The sequence below is a fragment of the Dromaius novaehollandiae genome, chromosome 8 (genome assembly GCF_036370855.1).
Source record: "Dromaius novaehollandiae isolate bDroNov1 chromosome 8, bDroNov1.hap1, whole genome shotgun sequence".
NCBI classification, from domain to species: Eukaryota; Metazoa; Chordata; class Aves; order Casuariiformes; family Dromaiidae; genus Dromaius; species Dromaius novaehollandiae.
In genome coordinates, this window is record NC_088105.1 from 40,028,371 (window position 1) to 40,051,008 (window position 22,638).

Below are 22,638 nucleotides of genomic sequence, written 5' to 3' on the forward strand. Positions count from 1 at the left end.
GTGTTAAACGCCAACCTCCGCTCAAGGCCCCAGTCCAGCAAAGCACTTAAACATGTATCGTAACTGTAAATACTCGAGTCGTCCAGTTGATTTAAATGGGACTACTTTTGTGTTTAAAGTTAGACAGTCACTTGAGTGCCTTTCTGGATCAGGGCCTAAGTGAGTGAGGGTTTGGGTTGTTTTCCATTTACAAGAGTGAGACTTGAAAGCGAGATCTGGCCAGGGGTTAACGGTGTCCTAGAGTATATGATATTTCAGAGAGGCTTTTGTAAGCTGTCTACCTGCTGCAACCCTTCCTGCCATTTGTAAATATGCTGCTGCTTCCTTGCTGCTGCTTCTGCTCACGAGTCAGATGACTTGTGCAGAATGTGAATCCAAAATGCAAATAGTTCGTTGCATACCAGGGTAATGGTATCATCGATGACATTTTAGAGGGCCTCAGCGCAACTTCCATGGTGAAAAGGAGAGAGGGAAAGAGAAAGAAAGAAGGGAGGGAGCAATGCAAATAGTAATGTATAGATGTCTTCCTAGTTTGTTGGCCTAAGTTTGCATACATAAGGCTATAGGTGAGCTTTTAAAATTTATAGGTCCCATGCAGATAATCTGTATTTTTTTCCTGAATCTTAAATCTGTCCTAGAAGTGTTTCTTAGGGAAATGGGATTTTTTCAAGCAATTATCCCCCTGTGACTTTGATCACTGGGAGGACCAGGCTGGATGCCACAGCCTGCTTCTCCTGCAGCTCGTCTCTGCTCTGGGAGGTGGCGGCTGGCTCGGAGCAGGCTGCGGCGCAGGGGCTGCCCTGCTGCTTCCAGTTTTGCCCTGCCTTGCTCTGCAACAATTTGTCTCCTTCCCAATCGGTGTGAAGTAGGATAATACTGTTTACCCACCTGCGTAATACAAGTTCAGATCCTCTAATGAAAGGCCCTACTGTGCGAGAATACAAGGTCCCGCTACTGAAATGCCTCTGCTCCTGCAAGGTTAGGTTGTTTACAGGGAGTGTGGTTATGCTTCCATTAACAAATCAGTAAGGCGCACATGCTTTGCTCTGTGCATAATGATGTTGGAGAAGGAAATGCTGTTAGGGAGTGATGTTGGAGTTGTCTATATCCCTGTATCGGCAAAAACATAGCAGACAACTTTCTCATCCTCTAAAGTGTGGGCAATGCAGCTGCCTGCTCTTCCCGGGTAGTGAACCGGCCCGTCCTGCTTAGTGCCCTGCCTGCCGCTTGTGCCCCTCCTGGCTTGTGCGTCGGCGTTGCACTAGCAGGGTGATGAAGAGCAGCGAAGGTGAGAATCAAATTTACTAAAGAATAATACTTAAATGATACTGCTTTATTGTGGCTAGCACCTGGAGGCCCCAGACAGGATTTATGCAGCAGCCCAGGTTGTACACAAACACCTAGTAGGAAACAGGCTCCTTTCTCCGGTAGTTTTATAATCTGAATCCCAGCGGTGGTGATGTCAGTGGCAAAACTCCGTTAGCCTCAGCGGGGACAGGAGTTTGCCTTAAATATAGAAGTGTGTAAGGAAAAGAATAGTAGCCCTGAGCAGAGACTTGACCAAAAGTTACGCAACAGGTTAAAAACAAAGCCAAGACTTTCCCAAGTCTCCAGCAGACGCTTTATAAGTGGGCGAAAGAATACAGAGAACTGCGAAACAAGCTGCTCTTCTGTTCCTCTTCAGTCGTCAGCCGCGTGTGCGCGTACGGTGTACTCAGCAGCAACCCCGTAAGTGCTCCTAGGCGAGCCCCGGGGCAGGAAACGCACCTGACAAAGCCGTAATTCTTAGGGCTGCGTAAAACACCTTTTCAGAGGGCTTTGTTTCATATTCGTTTGGCTTTCTCTAAATCTTCCTGCAAATTTTCCTAGCACTTCATGTGCACAAACTATATCATTGTTTTGGAAAATGCACGTTTGACCACTGTAAATGGGTTTATATTTCCAACAGGGCAGTTATTTAATTTCCTGTGGGAAGTCTACAAATGTTGGCACTGTTCGCTGTTTGGCAGGAAGCCAGAAGAGCGCACGGTATCATTAACATGCTATAGTCCGATGGAGGTTTCACTTGGAATCATCCAAACTTTAGGACTGGACTATAAAAAAAAATACATTTTTTTGATTAAACCGCAAAAATGTAGTCAGGGAGACTGGGGTGAAAGGCGAACCTGAGAGCAGCTTTTGTACTTCCTTACCTAATCTTGTGCTAATGTAATCTTTATTTTGCTGCAGACTTAATCTTGCTTTGTAAAGCTTTCCAGCAAGGCACCACAAAACGAAGGCTGAGGCTGTGATCCTGAAATTGGCTCCTTTGGTATAAACACGTGTTCCCTAATGCAGCCTCCTTCCTTGGGGTCCACCTGCATGGTCCCTGCTGGAGGACGGGTGCCAAGGTCTGAATCTCCAGGAGCTGTGGTGACATGATGGAAAGCCCTGAAGTCATCCAAGTGCCTTTCCAAGTGATGCCTCAGCATCCAGAGGACTGAGTTGTTTTGGAAAACACTAGCTTTAGAGACAAGTGCTGAGAAATTCTTTGGAAAGCAAACTCTCTTATAAACAAAAAAGAGGGGTCTTTTTGTGCAGAGTTTGGTTTAAATCCATTTCTGTAGAGCAGGTCTACGTATTGGACTACTTCAGTGTAAAAACACATGAATTGCCTTGGATACCTAGCAGAGGATATCGATAGCTGTCGGATCCTTCCAGCAAGCTGATTTCCTCTCCTCTGCGGAGTAATTAGCTCGTGTGGACCTTCTGGGGCCCAGCTTTGCTCAGGTACTTCTCCACTGCACGGTGGTTTGCAATGGAGACGTGCTCTCGATAACGCCTACACCCTGAGACAACGGGAGCCACCTTCAGTTTCCATGGGCAGGCTTTTCCCTTTGATGGGAACTGCGCCGAAACAGAAGACGAAACGATGTGTCAGAGACCACATCGCTTGGGAGCCTTTAGGTCAAGGCCGGCTTTCTAACGACACGCTCGCAGGCGCAAGCGGCTACGGGCAGGAATTGCTGGATGAAGGCAATCACAGCCTGCCAAACCTCGCGTAAGGCACTGCTTCGGTGTAATCGGTTTGGATCTACCCTCTCCTAAACTGGAGCAGATGCTTTTTCTCAACGACTTGGGGTGTGGGAGAGGAGAAGCACCCAGAAAACCGCTCACAATTTATGTATTATAGTTAATATTTGCACTCACTATTTCTGGCTTATTTGAAGCTATAGTAGATAAAGCTATATGATCGAAAGCAGAAGGGAAAGAAAAACCCCATGATCTGAACAGCTGTCATACTTCGGTGTTGTATCTTGAAAGATACTCTTGACTGATAAAATGCAGTTTAGGTCCTTGGTTAGTGTTGTACCAGAACTGGGAGTGTCTAAATAACTTTTGTATGTCAGAAGATCGGGTTCTTTTTTTCACTGGGTCCTGAAAGAAATGCACAATGCAGTTAAATGGAAAATGCACATCAAAACCAAAGCATATAAAAAGTGATCTGCCTGAACTTAACGTACTGCAGTAATGCACTTCTGCCATTTTCATATTTTTTGTGATTATTCATTTAATGAGATCTGTAGGTCTGTTCTGCAGCGTGTAGCTGAATGAATGCCTTTTATCTGTATTTACATCCAGAAAGACAGCCTAGAGTGTGTTCTTCCCATGTGCTCATGGAGCTTATAGCAGTAATAAGTGTATAAGGACAGGAGACCCTCTGGTCCTTTACAATTTCTTCTGGGTGTTAAATTTCATGTTGAAAATATGGTTCTCATTGCAGTTTGGCAGGCTTTAGGAAAAAGCAAATCTTTTCGATCTTCCGTCTAAAAGAAATACAGCTCTCACAATTTTTATTTCTGTGCTGTCTTTTAGTGATAATATCCAGAAGTTTTTGATTTTTTATGGTAGGTTTGATCCAGGGATCTCAGAAGTGTTTATAAACAATTATTTAATTTTTCACTGTGTACTGCTGTGAGTTAGGTATGCATTTTCTCCAGTTAGGTACGTGTAAGGAGTGCAGCTTAAGTAGCTTGTCTGAGATCCCAGAAGAGACCTCAGAGCAGCTCTGGGAATAACAGCCCCGCATCTTCTCTTCCAGATGCTTCTACTTTACCACAGACCGGTTCTCAATATTTTCTGCATTAGTTTGGGGCCTCGCCTATGTGTGGCTCTTTTCCATGCTGTGCGTATGCAGCCATCTGCGTACAGTAATCCTGATTCTTGGGTTTGCCCCAAACCCTCAGTGACCATCTCTGGATTCCTGCGAAGACCTTTGGCCGTTTCCCTCACAGGTTTGTGGACTGGGGGCCGGTGGGGGTAGGGTGTAGACAGGAGCAAGCACGCTTGTTATCAAAGTGATTTTTGGAGCATCCGATTCTTTAAGAAGTTGTTTCCCGCCTGCCATAAGGGCACTTGCTAGCATTTCTTGAAATCGCCTGACGTTGGGGTACTCTTTCATACGTACTGTTGCATACCGGTTCGTTGGCTCCCGTCGCACGTGGAGGTTTGCCCTTGCGTTGGGCGGGAGGGAGCTGCGGGTCAGGGTTATGTTTGTGGACGTCGTCCTTGGGCTCTGACTGCCGCCCCAGCATCAAAAAAAGTTCGAAGCTGTCTGTACAAGACATGTCAATAGTTTTTAATGCAAATTTGGAATAAAGTATCTATATTTAGACATCTGAAAAATCAGGTTTATATACCAAAGGGAGAAAAAACACCCTAATCAACATAACAAACAGCGACATCTTACCTATACGCTGTATATACTGCTAAAAAATTAACCCGGAACATCCTGTATGTAGCATTTAATACTTCTTTTCTTAAAGTATAGTGATTGAAGTGCTATATGAAAGATACTTTACCCCTGCATGATAAGTAACTTGTTGCTGAATATGTTTTTCCATTGAGTACTTCAGTGTATCATGTAATGTGCAAATTCTAGCTAAATCTATAACTGCCAAATATAAAATGAGAAAGTGCTTTTACATTTGCTGCTTTGACATTGAAAAGTATTTTGATTAACAGTCGTCAATGATGGAGTTCAAAATCCTTAGGAAATAGGGAGGACATAAAAGGCATGTGATTTAGTAGACTCAGAGTTCATAAGTAAGGTCCTATAGGAAGAAATCTAATAAGTATTTAAGGGAATCTGTAGTTTCTTATAGAAATTATACTCCTGATGGGAGGCATTCTTTTAGTATATGGGGAATTGATAGGAGGTGTGAATAAAAAACAGATATTGGCCTCCAACACAAGAGAGAAAAATTTAAAAATTGGAAGTGAGACTAGGTTATGAGCGATGGGTACCAAAGCTTAGGATAAACACAGGGGAGCGAAATCAGAAAAGCTAAGGCACAGAGTAGGACTCAAGTTTTAAGAGACATCAAGAGTAGCCAAGGGTCATTCTATAGGTATGTTAATAATAAGAGAAAGCCAAGAGAAATATTGATTTGCTACACAGTGCAGAGGAAAAATTCATGATAGGTAGAACCAAATGCGAAAATGTTTAATGCCCTTTTTTGCACTGTTTTTCACCCTGCCTTGAAAGAATAGGAATGCAAACAGGTAAGGACTGTAGTCTCAGTCTCAAATAAGAAAAATCAGGCTAGAGAATACTTAGATGTCTTCAGATTGCTTCTGCCAGTTCTTTAGGTAACCGCCGAGGAAGCTGCCCGGTCACAGTCAGTCTCAGGGATGCTGGCTGCCACCTTCACACACGGATGGAGGGTGGGCCTAAAAGGCTGGAAAAAGACAAACACGAAGCCTCTTAAAAAGAGAAATGCCAAGGAATTGCACATCAATCTGCTTAACAACAAATAAGCTATTCGCAAGCAGCTGGAAGATAACAAGGAGGTGAATAGCGAGCTAAAATGATTTTGTCAAGAACAAATCATGCCAACCCAGCCTCGTTTCCTCTGGCAGCAGTGTATGGAGTCTCGTGGAGAACAGCAGAGGTCATGTCTCGAGTCCCTGGGAACTTCTGATGTTACATCTCATGCGCCATTCTTGCAAGTCATCACGAGGCACGTGGTCCTAGCGAAACTAGCAGAGCAGAAAGGCAAGACTGGAGCAGCTGCGTGCCAAAGGTAGCTGTTGGGCTTTGCTGTGGGAATGGAGAGCCTCTCTAAGGCCTGTGCTGGGCCCAGTCGTTTGGTTCTTCCAGTAGCAACCTGGGCAGCGGAGTGGAGGTTGTGCTGGGTGGCACAAGGGTGGGAGGGGCTGTGAGGATATTGGCAGGCCGATTGGTTTTAAAATCCTCTTGTCAAACTGGAGAAATGCTCCGAAAAAGTATGATTAAATGGGATAAGTGCAATGTGCTAAACTTTTAAGGAAGTAATCACCTATATAAATTACAGACTAGGCATGTGGTTAGGCTGCAGCTCTTCGGAAATGATGTGGGAGTTACGGCAGGACAGAAATCGAGCGAGAGTCAACAGTGGCACACTGTGGAGAAAAGGCAAACATTGTATTTGGCTGTGTCAACAGCAGTGCAGCCCGCGGGACACACGGAGTGATCCGTCACTCTGCTCAGCACGGCTGAGACCCCAGCTGGAGCCGTCCTCTGCCTCGACTGGGGAGGCAGACCTTGGGAAGGGGATAGATCAACGGGAGGAAGCCCAGGGAGAACAACAGGAACCATCTTGCTGAGCTAGGAAAACACGATCCATGAGAAGAGATTGAATGAACTGAGGTCGTAATGCCAAAGAGGAGATACGGCAGGCCTTCAGTGCAAGAGCTGCTGACAGGGAGGAAGAGGACAGCTTATTTCCTGAGGCATTTACAAATATGTACATTAATTAAAGCAATAATAGGACTGTAGCTAAGTTGTTTCTTACCTGTGACCTGATGGTGTATGCAGTGTTTTCTGAGGGGAAAGTCCACAGGCAACAAACGCTATTCAGACACAGAGTGTAGTATAGATCTTGAAACCCTCTTGTCTCCTTACTGCTTAGACTTCTTGTAAAAGCAGTGGTGCTTCTACACGTCGCATTTTTCTTCTGCATTTTGTGGGTGGCGTTCACCTGTGGTACTTCTCTGAAAGCCCGCTAGTCTCACCTTGTAACAAAGCACATTTTTAGTTCTGTCCAAGGAGATGACAAATTTGTCTACTTTATTAATCACGTAAGTCACTTGAGAACAGCAAAACATCAAACATTTTGAAAGGATCGAGTGTGTCAGAATCTCTAATGTGTTTTCTGTATCTATGTAATAGTCTTTGATTCGCTTCTGACTTCCCAAGTAGTTCAAGTCTGCCAAGAAGCCTAATCACTCAACACCAACCCACAAAGCTGAATAGACTTAGGTTCACTGTCATTTTGAGTTAATACATCAGTGATGAGTCTAGTCCAAGAGCAGAAAAAAATCCGTCCTCCAAAGTAGTGTGAGCCATTAAGAAGGGTAGCTCTGCTGGGACTAGCTTACATGGAAGTTAAATACCAGATATGAGGGGTTGGCTGTACTGAAAAATAAGTAGTCTGCCGTTATACAGAAAACAGAGGCCCGTTTCTCTATATGCATGCGTCTAACTCGCAATTTAGCCCCCAAAGGATGCCTCTGTTGAAAAGAGGAGGCAGAGATTGCCAAGAAAGACATGCCCTGCTCTAATAACAAGTATTACTTTTCCCCCTTCTCCTTCCTCCTCACCCCAAATATATATATACATACTCACTTTTTTAAATACTTTTTTTTATTCAAATGAGCGATTTCCCTGGGTGGACGGGACTGTAGTCTCATGAGTTAGAGCCTTAGCTCTGAGCTCTCATGAGTCGGCTTAGATTTTGTTTCTTCCATCGGAAACCCCAGCATGTTTTTTTACCATAGTAACTTCCATATAATATGACCCTCTTTGTGAAGCCTACTGCTCCTTATTGTTCTATGCAGATCAGATTCAGCTGCTTAATTTTTATTAATTAGATTTATATAAGAAGTTTTGTGTCAGCTGTGCTGGAAGCACGCTGTTTTCCGGGATGCAGAATATCTGTGTTTTATAGAATTGTGGAATCCTCATGAAGTTGGTCGAGGGGACTTGAGGTCTAGTCCAACCTCCTGCTTGAAGTTTTGCCTTCTGTTATATCATGTGCACGTGCTCTACTTCTCTCTGGGAGTGTTTTGCCTTTGGTGGTTCCTCAAGGCCTTGGTAAGCCACATGCGATGCAAAGGCATCGTTCTAGGGGACACCGCTGTAGATCTGTAGGCTTTTCTTCCCCTGTTTTTATTGATCTGCATTGTGTCTGCTCAGTGATACCGTGACAAAGGAGGAAAAAGGGATTTAGTCAGCAGTAAATAGATGCTTGTTTGGAATACTTTGTAGTGATATAAAGCAAACAAACAACCACCCAAACCTGTCTGAATCCTGTTATTTGGCTGAAAGGAACCTGGAAGCAGAGATGCACAAGACGAGCAGGGTGAGTGGGGCTCCTCTCCGCAGCTGCCGTGGGACCACATGTACAATTTTACATTCAGCAGTGGGGAAGCTAATACTAGGGATTTCTTTTTCACAAATTGGTGTAAGATCTTAGAGAAAAACATCAAAATCAATTGAAGATTCTGGTTTTTAGGGAAAATAAATGCATGTTGAAGTGAAGAGGGATGACCTACAGAGTACACATTTTGATTTGCATTACCAGCAGGGGACGAGGCATTTTTCAGAGCAAAGCAAAGGAAGACATAGCTATAAATAAGAAGAAGGAAATGCAGACAAGGCAGCATAAGCTAAATTTCAGGAGCCATTTTGTGAGAGTAAAATCTTTTGGATGAATAATTTTGCAAGGGAGATTATTGAAGCTACATTGGTGGAGGTGTTTAAATTGGACTGGACCGAGCTAGGGGGTCTCCCCGGCGGTCGTATGGATGTGCCGGTTGGTTGAGCACCTTGTAAATCTTTCGGCTGGCTTGATGTGCTTTGGGTCAGGCCTTAACTGACTGAAGATGTGGCTTCTGTTTCTGGGATCTTGATCACGTTTAAATGTCTGTGCAGACTTTCAGGTTTCCTAGACCAGGAGCAGGGACGAGCTATGGGCTGCCGCTTGCCATTGGTTTTAATTAACTCAGACTGCTGCCTGTAAACCCTGCCTTGAAGAGTGTTTTATTAGTACAAGATTAAAAGACATATCCCTTTTGAGGAGGGAATGTATTTTTTTCCCCCTGCTTTTTTATAAATGTATTTTTAAATTGTTTCATTAGCATAAAAGTTGCAAGGATTTTCTATTTAAAAGGAAAAAAAGCCCCACCCTATTTAATGCAAAGTCCCTGTAACGTGAGCCTTGTTGGTGGTCTTGGCAGAACCCCAAGTATAGATTGGGTTGATAATGTGTAACGTAAATACAATTAGTAGCATGTGCTTTTTTTGTTTGTTTGTTTTACTAAAGGAAAAAGGTCTGCAGAGAAATAACGCATAGCCAGTTTAGGTCAGAGGAAGGAATTATGATGTATCCTTAGTTCTGCTGCCTCAGACAGCGTAACTGCTCTTAGTCTTTAACTTCCAGGGCAATAAAGATCAATATTTTTAGTTCCACGGAAAGAACTGTGGCATAACGTGTTTTTCCTCCCTCCTTTCCCTGCCCTGGGTAGCTGATGGAGTAACGGCTGGTGGGATGCCTGTGCCTGGACGCGGCTGGCGCGGCGAGGACGGTCGTGGGGCCTACGGCTTTCGCGGTGAAGCGATCTCAGCAAAGCGTTGCTTAAACAGCAGAGCGGGGTCTTAACAGATAGGCGAATCCCTTATGTTGGCGCGTGGCAGCCTGCTTGCAGTTTAGCTTGTGGGCATAAAAATCTGTTTCTTAGGTGTTTATAACTTTCCTATTTGAAATAACCTTATGCCGAAATTTGTATAAGTTTTTGGCATTAATGCACTTTTTTCTTTTCTTAAAAAGAAACTGCTTTGATCTCTAAAAGCAGATTTTTATTCCTAGAATTGTTTGGAAAAATAGCAACTGATTTTTTTTTTTGGTTTGTTTCTTTGTCATCCTCAGAGCTTTGGCACTGTTGATGCTTTACTACTAATTTCTGTGGGAAGGGGGAAGACACTTTTCCAGCCGCTGCACAGCGTGCTGCTGCTGCGCAGAAATGCAGACAGCCTAAACTCGTCTTCTGCCTTGCCCAAAATCCACAGGGCAGATCTGTGGCCGTCGTTTTGGATTCGCTCCCGAATGTGAATTCTTTCCCACAGCCATTTAAGCCTTTCTAAATGTGTTTTTCCATTGGGAAGACACATTTGGGCATTAAGCATGCGCTTAGAGTGTCCTCTTAAGTGAGGATAAAGGAGAGGAAGAAAGTCTTTGGCCACCGCAGACCCATTTCTTCTCGCCCTTGGGGAAGCGGTCTCTGTAAGACCCTGCGGATACGCACACACGGATTAGCTCACGGGCAAGCAGCAGCTCCCGCGTCCCCGAATTGGTGCGCTGGGATGCTGGGATGGTAGTGGAGGGAGCAAAGCGGGACGTGGGGGGAGCCTTGTCTCTCCGTGGTGCCCCTGCCTTGTCTCTCCGCAGTGCTGGTTGTCCCTTGCTGGCAGCTAAAGGAGGGATGAAGAGAGCTGGTACTCGTCCTATTCCACAGCTGGAAAATGGGGACGTAAAGAGACTAAATGACTCGTCCAGGATGACCCTGGACAAAGAGATAGTTGTCGGAGGTTCGAGCCATGAGCTCCCCCCTTGCTTGGGCAGGACCCACGGCCTCGGGCCGCTCGCGCACAGCCTGGACGGCTGGCAGAGCTGTCGGGCAGGGATGCGTTCGTATGGCACGGTGGAAGCTGCTGGTATCGGAGAGTCACAGGGGCATGTTTGGTACCGAATCTTGGTTTTATACTCAGGGGTCAAAGGACCATCCAGCCTCCCTGCATCCCCTCAGCCCTCTTTCTCCTCCGGCTTCTGTACCGCCAACCCCATCTTTTTGCTTTGTAACATGATTTTGAGACATGCAGTCTTTCATTGCCAACACATTCAAAGCCATGAAATGTTTCTGGCCTGGCAGATGTATGTAGGGGGGACACGAAACCCGAAGGGCCAGAGCATGTGCATCTCTGCGGGTGCAGTCTGGCCCGCGGGAGCCCCTGGACCCCCAGTGCCATCACCTCCCTTTAGGCTGCCCTTATCTCCCAGCCTGCCATCCGCCCCGTTTAGCTCGCTGCTCCTAACCAGCGTGATCCGAATTTGGTGTGCCGTGATGATGATCACGGCGTCGTCCTGCGAGCTGCATCCCTGGGGTTGCTGCCCTCCTCTTTTCCAGTCTCCCTGCTTTTTCCGCTCTCCTCTCCTCTCCTCTCCTCTCCTCTCCCCCACCGCTTCTGCTGCCTCTCCTCCAGGAAAAGCTGAAGGATGGGAAGCTTGACCCCGTTCCCTTTCAGGGTATGGGTCAAAGCCTAGTTAAGAAACCCTTATTCACGTGTTTAGTGGGAAAATTGTTGCTCAATTTTTATGGCCCAAATCTGATTTCAGCTGGAAAGTTTGGATTTACGCCAATATGTTTGTTTAAAAAAAATTTCCTCCTTGGGTGAGGAAACCAATTTTCTCACCAGCTGTAACTGTAACCGCTTAGCATTCGATGCTGGTATTGGGTCGCATTTGCAAAACCCCGAGCGAGCCGCTGGCTCTGTTAGCAGGTAGTACCTTCCCTGGCGCCGTGGCTGAAGTGCCCCATGCTGATTCAGGTTTGAGGTATGTCGGAGCAAAGAATTACCGTGAGATACAGGAAAGTATAACCGCAGACACGAGTTCGTGTTTATAAAATACTGCATCGTGCGTTTTTTTAGATCAGCTGAGCAGTACCTAGGATGAGGAGCAGACAGCCCGTCCTTAGGCTGTGCTTGAGGCTTTTTTCCATGTACTCTGGGAAGACTGTCAGTGTCTGAGCACTCTGCGTTTTACGTCTCCTGTTCTGCAGTCTGCAGCATGAAGTTATCTTTGCATCGCGTCCGTCCAGGGCAGCTCTGCAGAGCGGCGCGAGGAGGGTTAACGGCGGCAGCGCCGGCGAAGCCTCCAGCTGCCCGGCGGGGGACTGACCTGGCCGCCTCCGACAGCAGGGAGCTAATGGAAGTTTTCTGCTCTATTCAGAGCCGGCTAGTCAAGCCGCTGAACTTCCCACCAAACGCTGTTTCCCATTGTACTTTTAATGCCAGCTTTCTGTAGCGCTTGGCGCTGAAAGACAAACATTTGCAGCTCCATCCGTCCGACTCCGGTATGGCGTTTAATCTGCAAAAAAGTGCATCTGCGGCAATGACAGTCTTGTTTAAACAGACCGTTTAGGGGAGCGCGGTTTTGCTCTTTGCAGCGGAGAACATGCGGTGCGGTTCAGAGCAGAGTAAGTGACCAAACGCTTGCGCCTGCACGCTGAGATAATGATGCCAAGCTAATCTTATCTGAAGTTTTCCTTAGAAGGAAAGCTCCTGAGTTTTGATTAGGGCGAATGTCATTTTTATCTCTTTAAAGGCGCTATCGGATTGCGGAGTTGTGTGTAAGCAGCGGAGGCACGGGGCCCGATTTCCACCGTCAGAGCCTCGCCGTAGGCTGCGTCCTGCTATTCCCTGCAAGGGTTTTATGTGAACACCTCTACAAAAGAGAACAGAATCTGACTTTCAAGTTAATGAAGCCCCAAACTCATTTTCCTTTGTGACTTTTCCCTTTCTGATTTTTTTCCCTCATGTACGCACTTTGCTCTTGCACATAGACTATTTTTTTTAAAGAGAAGTACCTGAAAAATATCAATATAAATATTCTGTATAGGTATGAGGATAAATTGCTTGCATACCAGAAATATACCGTTGGGTGAATTGCTATCCTTATGTTAGAAAAATCTTTACATCTGTGCCTGCATGTGGGATCGTGCGCAGAAGATGAAGGCGCGGGAAGGACTTTGCCTCTCTGAGCAGGGCTAGAGGAGAGCCAGGCTGCCGGATGGATATTGCATGAGCATCTACGAGTAACTCCTGACCTCGCGCGGGCAGCTGATTGACGTGATGAGCAGGGGGTATCAGGGCTCACAGGCTTGGCAGAAACAAAACTGCCTTGTCCTGACTTTCTGTGATCCCTCAGTTGGAGTCTTTTTGAAAATCATAAGGATGGAGACCCTGTGTATTAGCTGAAAGACCGTCTGGTAAGATATTGTTAAAAAGGGGCAGGAGGAGAACAGTTTCTGAAGAATTTAGAGCCCCGTTGATCTGCTAACCCCATTGAAAAGGCTAGCTCAAGCAGAAAGTCCCCAAAGGGTTAAGTGGAGGCAGGTGTTCGCTGGACATGATAAACTATATCCCTTTCAGCTCTCAAGAAATATCTCATTTCTGCCGTGGCACGGAGAGAGGAATGACTCTATGCACCTCTTTATACTTAAATGCTTTCTAAGGACTGATTAGGTTTCCCTGTGACCTGTTGTAAATATTCGCATTAAAAAAAAGGAGGGGAGGAGGGAGGGGGAAGTCTTCTTCAGAGGGACAAGTGCTTGCTGATTAGACTGTGGTGGATTTTTTAGAAGGGAAAGTCAACGTGTTTGAAAGCAGAATTTGTGTACCCAAAGCGGTGCTTGTGTGTCTGGGCTGTGATGAAGGCGGTTCAGCCGCTTCAGCCCTGCGGTGTCCTCTGAAACGTGTCGGGTGAAGTCCTGCCCTCCGTCTGTGACAAGGCTCTATCCCTTCCAGATGAGCAATATCATATGCTAGTTGGCGGTGCGTTTGACTGCATGTCAGCAGGAGTGGTTATTTTAGGCTACAGAAGGTTTATCTTGAAGTCAGCATGATAAAAGAATATCCTTCTTCTCTGCGAGACAAGCTCTGGTTCCTGTGCTGTCCTCCTGCTCTGGAAGAGCGTGTGCGAGCCGGGCTCCCTCGTCCATCTGGGCTGTGTTCTCTCTTTCTGTGCTTAGTTTATGCACAAGCTGTTTCCCTTTCTCTCCCTGTTTCTTCCCCTCTTCCAGCCATGACAAGCAGGCCGGAGGAGTTTAATTCCAGCTTGTGAAGGCTTTTCCCTTGTGCTTCTCTGACATTAACATGTGCCTCTGCTCGTTTTGCTGGACGTCCCAGGACGGTTGCCAGATGACATGTATAGAAACACTGGCAAGGTTAATGGGACATCAGGAGAAATATTAACAATCCTGTTCTTTATTGGGACATCTGGCAACTCTTACTTCCAGAACCTCTTTTGGTCTGTAGGTGATTCCTGAAAACACTTGAAACTTCGTAGAAGGTGCTCGTACACTGTGATGTCTACTCTGGTCCTTCCCATCGCTGTCCCCACCGCGGGACAAGCTTTCGGTGCTCTGCACCCTAGAGCCGCTGCTGGTTTCAGACACAGGTTGTTGGGAGTCATTTTGGCAGGACAAATTAGTTTGGTATTTCTGTCATGTCCCTCTCCCCCTATTACTCACTCCAGCATTTTTAGGGTAGATGCATTCAGTTTTCCTTGTTTGAAGTAGTCCTGGTAGAAAGTAATAGAAACATTTTACAGTCTTCAAAAATGAGGGTGGGAGGTACAATTTTTGGAAAGATTGATTCATTTTTATTTGTTTTTGTGTAATTTAAATAAATTTAAAATAGTACTGCACATTTTAGTGTGAACAAAAGGATTCTAGGAATTTTTCATTTGCCAAAATGAATTTGAATTTATCAAAAGCTCCTGATATCTTGAGGCGAGCACGATGTGCTCTTTGTGTTTCAGCTTAGTGCTGGCTCCCAGCCACGAAGCTGTGAGGGACCATTTTTACCTGAGACCTCTTGTAGTTGGAGGAAATCAATCTTGTGCAATACAAAATGCCTCAGCATTGGAAGCATGTCCATCTTCAGGAACTTCAAACTCATTCCCTTCCTTTCAGGGACTTGGCTTGAAGGCAAAGGCTGAACTCCCTGCTTGTCCAAGAAAAATGAACAAGCCTTGTAAAAGATGCTTTCTCCTCTGGCTGGATGTCTACTGAGCTGGAGGATTTTGGCTTCTCCTGGAGTAGGGAACGTGTGGGTGGCCTTCGGCAGAGATGTGGCTGCTGAACAATGTGGCCATTGTTTGAGCTCCTCCGGGAGGTAACAGGGTGTTGCTTTAACACGATGGGTCTGTTTCTGGTGGGCTAGTAATACCGAAGCATTGCTTTTTGTCTTGTAATTATAACAGCATTAGCTGAAGTTTTCTCCATTGCTAATATTAATCGTCAATAATGCCAATGGGATGGTATTTGGGTTACTCTCTCTATGGGACTGCGTGTGGGAGAGTGAGGATCTACAAGACCTAAGTGTGGGATCTGAGAACATATGTTTTCCCAGGGAACAAGCTTGAGGTAGCAGCTTTAGAAGGCACTCTGCATTACGATTAAAAAGAAATAATAATAACAACAAACTCAACCCTCGATCCCAAGTCTAGCAGCCCGTTTTACTGGCGTGACTGAAGCATCAGTTTCTGTAGCCGATGATACCCAAGGATCCAGTGTGGCTCGCAAGCATCATGCTTGTATCCTGAGTGGTGAGATACTCCAGAGCTGCTTGTGAATGGTGCAAGGCTTGAACTGGGCTTTCCAGAGTGAATTTGCTCAGGCACTTTGTAGCTGCTCCCTTTTCTCCTTTTTAATTGTAGCATATTTAATTTAGGAAGTGTTTTAATACAGACTTCTGTTTTCTAGTTGTCATTTCTCTCTGCTGTTATTTGGGGAAGAACTGTTGTGTTGTCTGTTCAGTAGGTAGGAAGATATTTGACTGAAGGCCTCCATGATGGAAACCTTTATTTTTTGAAGATAATCTGCAATTTATTCTGTTTTCCCCAGCTGCATTTTGGAAGAAGTATACTTCCTTGACGTAGGTTTTCAAATGAACAAATAAATCTGCTGTCTCTTTGCTGACTTATATGGTATTTTACATTATAAATCGTACGTTTTTAGTATGTGAAGTCTGGACCAATATTCATAGTGGCTCACACTGCACAGCTGTCAGTCTATGAGAGGTGAAATCTGGATGTCACTGAAGTCTGTGCAAAACTCCCGTATCTGCAGTGGAACTGAGATTTCACAGTTCCTGCCCGCAGTCGGGTTGGATGAATTGCTTGTCACTGGGCTTTCTGGTGGTTGTGTGGCAACACAGACTTAATAATGTTCTTCCAATATGTTAAGGAGCTGCCGCAAAGAGGAAGTAATAGTCGTTCTCCTTGTCCACTGAGATTAGGACTAGTTTTATGGTCTTAAACCACAACAAGGGACATTTAGACCCTTGAGATATAGGGTATTCAGCCTATGAGTGATACTGCTGATCCTGTTCGGAGCTGAAGGGAGGGAAGAGGTGATGTCTCCAGGTCCCTCTCAGCTCTGTTTTCTGTAGCGCCCGTGCCAAGGTCTATAGAATGGGAGTTACTGTAGTTACGATGGTGGAAATAATATTGCAGAAAGTATAGGTTGGTTAGATTTCCCTCACCTCACAGGTTGGGACCCTCGTCACTTCTCCAGTGACTGTCCTGCTCGTTTTTGTTGGACCCTCTGTTGAGGACCATATCTGCAAGGTAACAGTTTGCTTTTCTTTGCTGCTCCTTAGCGTGGGAAGTCCCTCAACTACGGACTCATCTTGCTTCACCTGTTAAGGTGGTCTGCTGAGTTGTTGCAGTACTGTCTGCAGTCTCCTGGAAGTTGTGTCTCAGTGCCTGCCTATCACAGCTTTTCTTCCTGTCATTTATTTTCCAGAAGAAGAAAAGGTTATGTTGAATAAATGAGCAAGAAAATTGACATCAGCATTGAGTTAAATGGAAAGGAAGTGATGATATTCCTCCCTGTGCTGGGGCAGTCAAGAAGGTTGGGCAAAATCTCGTGGCACTTAGATCTATTCTTTCCTTCCTGCTGTCCCCACCACTTGCCAGTCTGCAATACCAGTCTCTTAGTAATAATTTAAAGAACTTGCACTGTGACTTGCAGTTTCTAAAGCCTGTTGCAAACGTAGTTGAACCTCACGTAGCCTTTGAACGGTAGGTAAGCAGTGGCCTCCTCTCCCAGCAAGAGAAACGGAGCGCTGACTTGGCAAGGGCAACAAAAGAAGTTATTGTTAAAAGCAGCACAAGAAGCTACAGGTTCCTGGCTCAAAGGCCGATACCCAGACTGCGGGGCATATGACAGAATTTCCCAACGTACAGCCTGATTTTAGCAGTTTTGATGTCAAGCATATATATCATTATTAGTCTCACTCTGGCAGCTTATGTATTTTCCTCTTCTTTATTTTCTTCCTGAAAGCTGTGAGCAGCTCCAGTAATTCTTAAGAATAAATCTTATTTTATCAAAGCGAGTGCCTCGTCGAAAGCCCTGTTTATCTTCGCAGCTCCGTCTGGGCTTTCGTGCTCGCGAGGAGCCTGGCCGGGCCGGGTTGCGCTTCGTGAGCAGATGTGCACATCGCAATCACGCGGCACGCCGGTGAGGCGCGTTCCTACCCTTGCTTTGCAGTGATAAGATCTATTAAGCTGATGGGACAATCGCTGTTTGTAATGTTGATTCATAACTTCATTCATTCTAAGGGTGCTTGCGGATTTGATAAATTCTGGCAGGAATACGGTGGTGTTAAAGAAGTGGTAAGCACATGCAGACCAGTGATCCAGGTGATTTTGAAATAAGGATCAAGTATGTACTCATAGCCCATTTGGTGATTCTCAAATGCTTTTCCAATTTACTCTAACTGTGAAGTTTTAACTGATAGGAATGCCGTAATTATGTACACATGCACATATAGATACAACTATGAGAATGCAATTAAATGGCATGCAGTATGCCTTTTGCTGGTAGTGCATCAATGGAAAAAAACCAAATTTTTAAAGGCATTATTTTAAAGAGGTGCTTCAAAACAAAGAAACGACATTTTCTTTTGAACCTCTTTAACATTACTACAATTAATGCTGAAGATGGTGTTAGCTGGGTTATTATAATTCCTTTTCACTTTGTATATGTGCAGTTTACTCCCCCGCCTCCCTGCCTGTTGGTGGGAATGGCGGGGGGAGGAACTGGGAGATTAAAAAAAGGAACCGTTTCCTGAAGCAATTAAAACAGATCAAGACCTTTTCAGATGGAGATTTTCTTGTTACATCATGCAAATTAAGATTTTAATTTGTGAGAGTGTGATTTTGTTCATATGACTTGTTAAAGTTGTTGTTATAAATGTTTACCTTTTTTTAACTCTTGTCTGTGGCTTGCGTGTGGGTTGTTTGTGTAAAGAAACATAACTAAATCCAGATCAGTTATTAGTTGCAGATAAGCTGTGCGCAACACACACAGCTTTGTATGACCTGACAGTATCAAAATCTGGATGTGTTATGTTCAGTTTGATGTGTTTTCTCACTTATAGACTATTTCTTATTTGTGCAAAAAGGAAAACAGAGCAAGTCAGTTGATGCCAAACTTTTGAGTTCAAGTTGACTGGCCTGCTGTGGATGGCTTAAAGGGAGTGTTAAGCGTTGAGGATATTTTATGCCAGGAATGTACCTCTTTATTGTAAAAATAAGACCTGATGGGAAGGAATGCTATTTCATTATTTATAGCTTGCACAATGGTGCAGAAATCTTCTCTTTATGTTTAGTTTTCTTTTGGGGTTGGGCTGAAATATAGCAGTGAGATTTTATTACTGAGCTGCAGAGATTTTTCATGAATTCAGCTAGGTATATCTTTATTTTATGCTTCTGTTATTTACTTTTGAAATCAGACTGTAATGGAAATATCAAGGTCATGGTTTAATTAACATAATTTACAGGCACATAGAGGATAAACTGAAATCCCACATCACTTGGAGAGGCAAGTCCTGCGTATTTGTCCTTTGCCACGCAAGAGAGTTCATCAGCTACCTAAGTTTAGTGCTTTGGGGGCTGTGAATGTGACTTTTGTTCTCGTCCGGTTTCGAAGAAGTCCGTGTTATGATTAAGAAATGAACTCTAAATAAATAGCAGACAATGAATGCATCTCGGCACGTTCACCGAGGAGCAAGGACGGGCGCGTAGCGCTCGGCGCTGGCCTTCCCTGGGGCACGCAGAGGAGCAATTCCCGTCCGCCCCAGCAGCCGCTCGGTGCTCGGTACGCGGGTGCTTCCCTTGGTGCAGGATCTGGGCGCTCGGCTTGGAGGTCCCTGTGCTGGGCATCATGATCAACAACCACTGCTGGCACCACATCTAGAGGCACGAGTAAAGGAGGGCATGTGGATTATATGGGGGGGGAAAATCCTTCACAGTTCAGAGTTGGAAAACAAAATTGCCAAATAGGAGACAGAGTAGTTTGTCTATCCAGTACTCCAAGTTAAATAAAAATGTAATAGAGACCAGCAATCCCCTGAATATGATCTATTACCCCAGGTCCAAAGGGGTTATTACGACAAAAAAGCACCAAGGAGTAGTATGGATGGTGGCGCGAGCTGCTCTCTGAGGGTCCCAGCAGAAGCGATGGCCCCCGGGAGATGCCGGCAATGTCACGTCCCGTTTTGGCTACCTACCTTGCAATTAAACTAGAGAACTGCAGGCTCAGCCCTTCTCACAGGCTCAAAGTTGCTCAATGGTGTAAACAGTCTGCTAATTGGGGGGATGTAGTTAGTGATAATTAAAATTCTTTTCAATTACGCTGTTTTTGTTAACTCTAAAATATAAAAGTCGTGATTCCTTTAAAATTCATCGCAAAGCTCGTACTGGTTTCAGCAGAGATGGAATTAACCTTCATACTTCTGTCTAGAAGAAGAGGAGATCTCTTTCTAGGAGATTTCTTTCTTCTTTTGTCTATAATGTTTTTAAGTGGTAACGGCGTTCAAGCGCGGCTGTTGTCTTGCGCTCGGGGCGAGCGCGTACGGTCCTGCTCTTCCCTTGCTTTCAGACCCGGGAACCCCACAGTGAGGAGTTCAGCTTGAAACTCTTTACGATACGGGTGAAGAAAAATCCTAGAGGGTGGAGGATTTTTTAAAATCTTTCTGGTTTTTGAGATTCACTCTAAAAGACAAGCTGAGACTCTCCCCGGTGCTGCGGTTGCCAGCGCACAGCCCAAGCCAGCACAGCCCCGGCTGCTCGGGCTCTCTTGTAGCCCACACGTTTCCCCAGGAGACACCAGTCAGACAAGCTGTTGATACTTTTAATTTAGCCTTTTCTGAATCCCTATCCGTGGTGGTCTCAGCCTAGCCTGAATGCCTGCCTGTCTCCTCCCCTGACAGATTATCTAATTGTGGTCAATTCTGGATCGCTCTGACTTACGATCCGTTGGTTGCGTTCATGGATGCTTTGGGAGCGGCGCTCTGCTCCGGGACTGAGCTTGTCCAGATGTATCGATATTCCGGTTTGGGTGATATAAAATAAACGGTCAAGATTAACAGCCTGCAGCATTGTGTTTTAAAAACAAGGCAGGACCGGTTTTCGCATTGGGAGATTTCTTTAAAACAGATACTGAGGTTTGCAGGATGGTTGTAGCAGCACATGCACAAGTAGCTTTCCATGGCTCTTGGCTACATCTTTTTGGCATGGCTGTTACAAGGTGAGAAGACCTTGGGGACTCCCCTAATGACGCTCCGTGATAAAGACTTGAGGTTGTGTGGGAATGACCTAAGCGTGAAGGATGCAGTAAAACCTCCTCAGTGCGCGCTCTGGGGCAGCCTGTGCTGTTATAGCAGGAGATGAGCTGGGAAACGGTTTGGAGGATTTTGCAGTGAGAGCGGAAAAGCTATAGCGTGCGGCCGGGCGTCTTGTCCCGGCGCAGGTCCCGCAGCAGGCGCTTGGGAACGGCGCGAGGACGGTCTGACCTTCCACGTGCACACGGGGAGCTGCTTGAGTGGGAAGCAGGCTTAGTGCGTAGAACAGACATCATAAAACTCAGGATAACAAAACCGGTGTCAGATATGGAAGGATAAGGAAACTACTGAAACAAAGCAGTGCATGAGCGAGGGCGCGTGGTCTCCTTGGGGGATGCGGGGCGACGCTGGGCAGCGATTGGAGCTGTTCCATGTTTATCCAATAATCAACATTGACAAACCAACCTGAACTCTTAAATTGCAGGAAAGTCTCCGATAAGGATCTTGTGTTTTTAACGCCGAGATGGGCGCCGTTCCGGCCGGCGCCTTCGCTCCCGACGTGGAGCTCCATCCTCATAAAGAGCTTCTTGCCGTGGAAACTTGGCCGCGTAGGCGTGCCCTGGGAAGCCTGCCTGCTCTGGTCTCTCTCTGCATACCCTTTCCCGTGTCCTCCCCGTACCGCTGGTCTTGTTGTAGTCTTTCTGAACTGTTGTGTCTTACCTAAATTGGGGTTATTTCATGATTTATTCTTGAAGAACTCCTCCATGAGTTGCGAAAGGTGTGGCTACGGTGATTACGTTAACTTTGAGAACATCTGTCTAAGCTTTCATTCGGTTTGCTAACTCCTTCTGGAGAAGTGACAGTAGTTTAACCAGAAAACACGGTTTGTATTTATGGAAAGTGTTCACGTGCTGTCCCTTGTGAAAGCTGAAGGACTGGAGGAGGAACGTGGTGTTTCCCGCAGACGGCACATCTCCCCCTTCCACGGGCTCTCAGCAGATGCACCGAAGAGGGTTTGGATGTGAGCTGGGTGTTTAATTAGGGAGAAGAGCCTTGGCAGCTCTTCTGACTTGCAGTTCATTTTGAAGTCTTCAAAAAAAAGTCAATCCAATTTGGTTTAATCATCGTATATAAATGTTGGGAGCCGCGGGAGCGGGGCTCGTGCCGGCTGGCCGTGGGGTCCTGCACCCCCTGCCCGCTGCAGACTGGTAAAGCGTTTCAGGTCATAGACATTTATTTCCTTGCTTCCAGTTCTGCGTGGGAAAAGAATACTATAACAGGCTTGAAATAAATGGGTTTAAGCCATAATAATTTAATGCAAGGGTACAAATTGCCTACTAGTTCCTCTTATTAGGCCTAAACTCTTAGAAGCAAATCTTAAAAAAATAAAAATAAAATGAAAGGAAAGCATGACTTCAGGCTGACGGGAATTTCTTCGGTATCTTCGCAGGGAAAATCGCCGTGGGTCTGAGCTCTGGGAATATCCCATGGCAAGCTTGACTTAAAAGTACTGCTCTCTCTCTTAGTGGCCCTCATTTTCGGGCTGTGGGGTTGAATGCCTCTGAGGATGGGTGATTCTGGTATTTTTTTCAGCTGCAGTCGGAAGGGTCCAGGGCTTGCCGCGGTTGCGGGGCTCGTTCGGGAGCCGCCGGGGCTCCTCCGTGCCCCCCGGCAGCCCCGGCGCTGCACCGCTGGCGTTTACTGGATCTGACAGAGAAATTCTTCACGTCTGGCCTGGACGTCTGGCTGAAGCTGGTATGTATCTTGTGGGCTGGGGCAAGTGCTGGAAGCTATTAGATGCCGAACAAAAAGCTCTATTCAAGGCCTATCGCCTTCCTGCCGGGTAATCCAAGTATCCAAAATTTAAAAATGCGGGGTAGGAGAGTGGCCTCCGCACACCAGCGCTTTGAAAGGTGTCTGGAACATCAGCTCGCTTTAAAACGTTGCTGCCACGGTACATGATTAATCCGAAAAATGCAACAAAGAAACCCAATCTGATAAATATATATATCTCCAATTAAATAAAATTGGACACTTTTAATAAAGTGGAGTTGCAAGCTGGTAAAAATTTTCTCTTGTCACTCAAAGCTAGGACAGGAAAACATTTTTCTTTCACTTCAAATAGCTGTATTTATTATATCTGACCTGTTTTAATGTTGCTGGTTTTACTTAAGAACTGGAAAGAAACAAACGCTTTTCGTCGT

The 22,638-nt window shown here is 45.6% G+C and overlaps 1 protein-coding gene across 2 annotated transcripts in view; it reads left to right on the top strand.

Moving 5' to 3' along the window:
* ROR1 (receptor tyrosine kinase like orphan receptor 1) overlaps positions 1–22,638 on the top strand; it is a 149,076-nt gene that overhangs the window by 22,843 nt on the left and 103,595 nt on the right. The gene's annotated exons all lie outside the window — the stretch shown is intronic.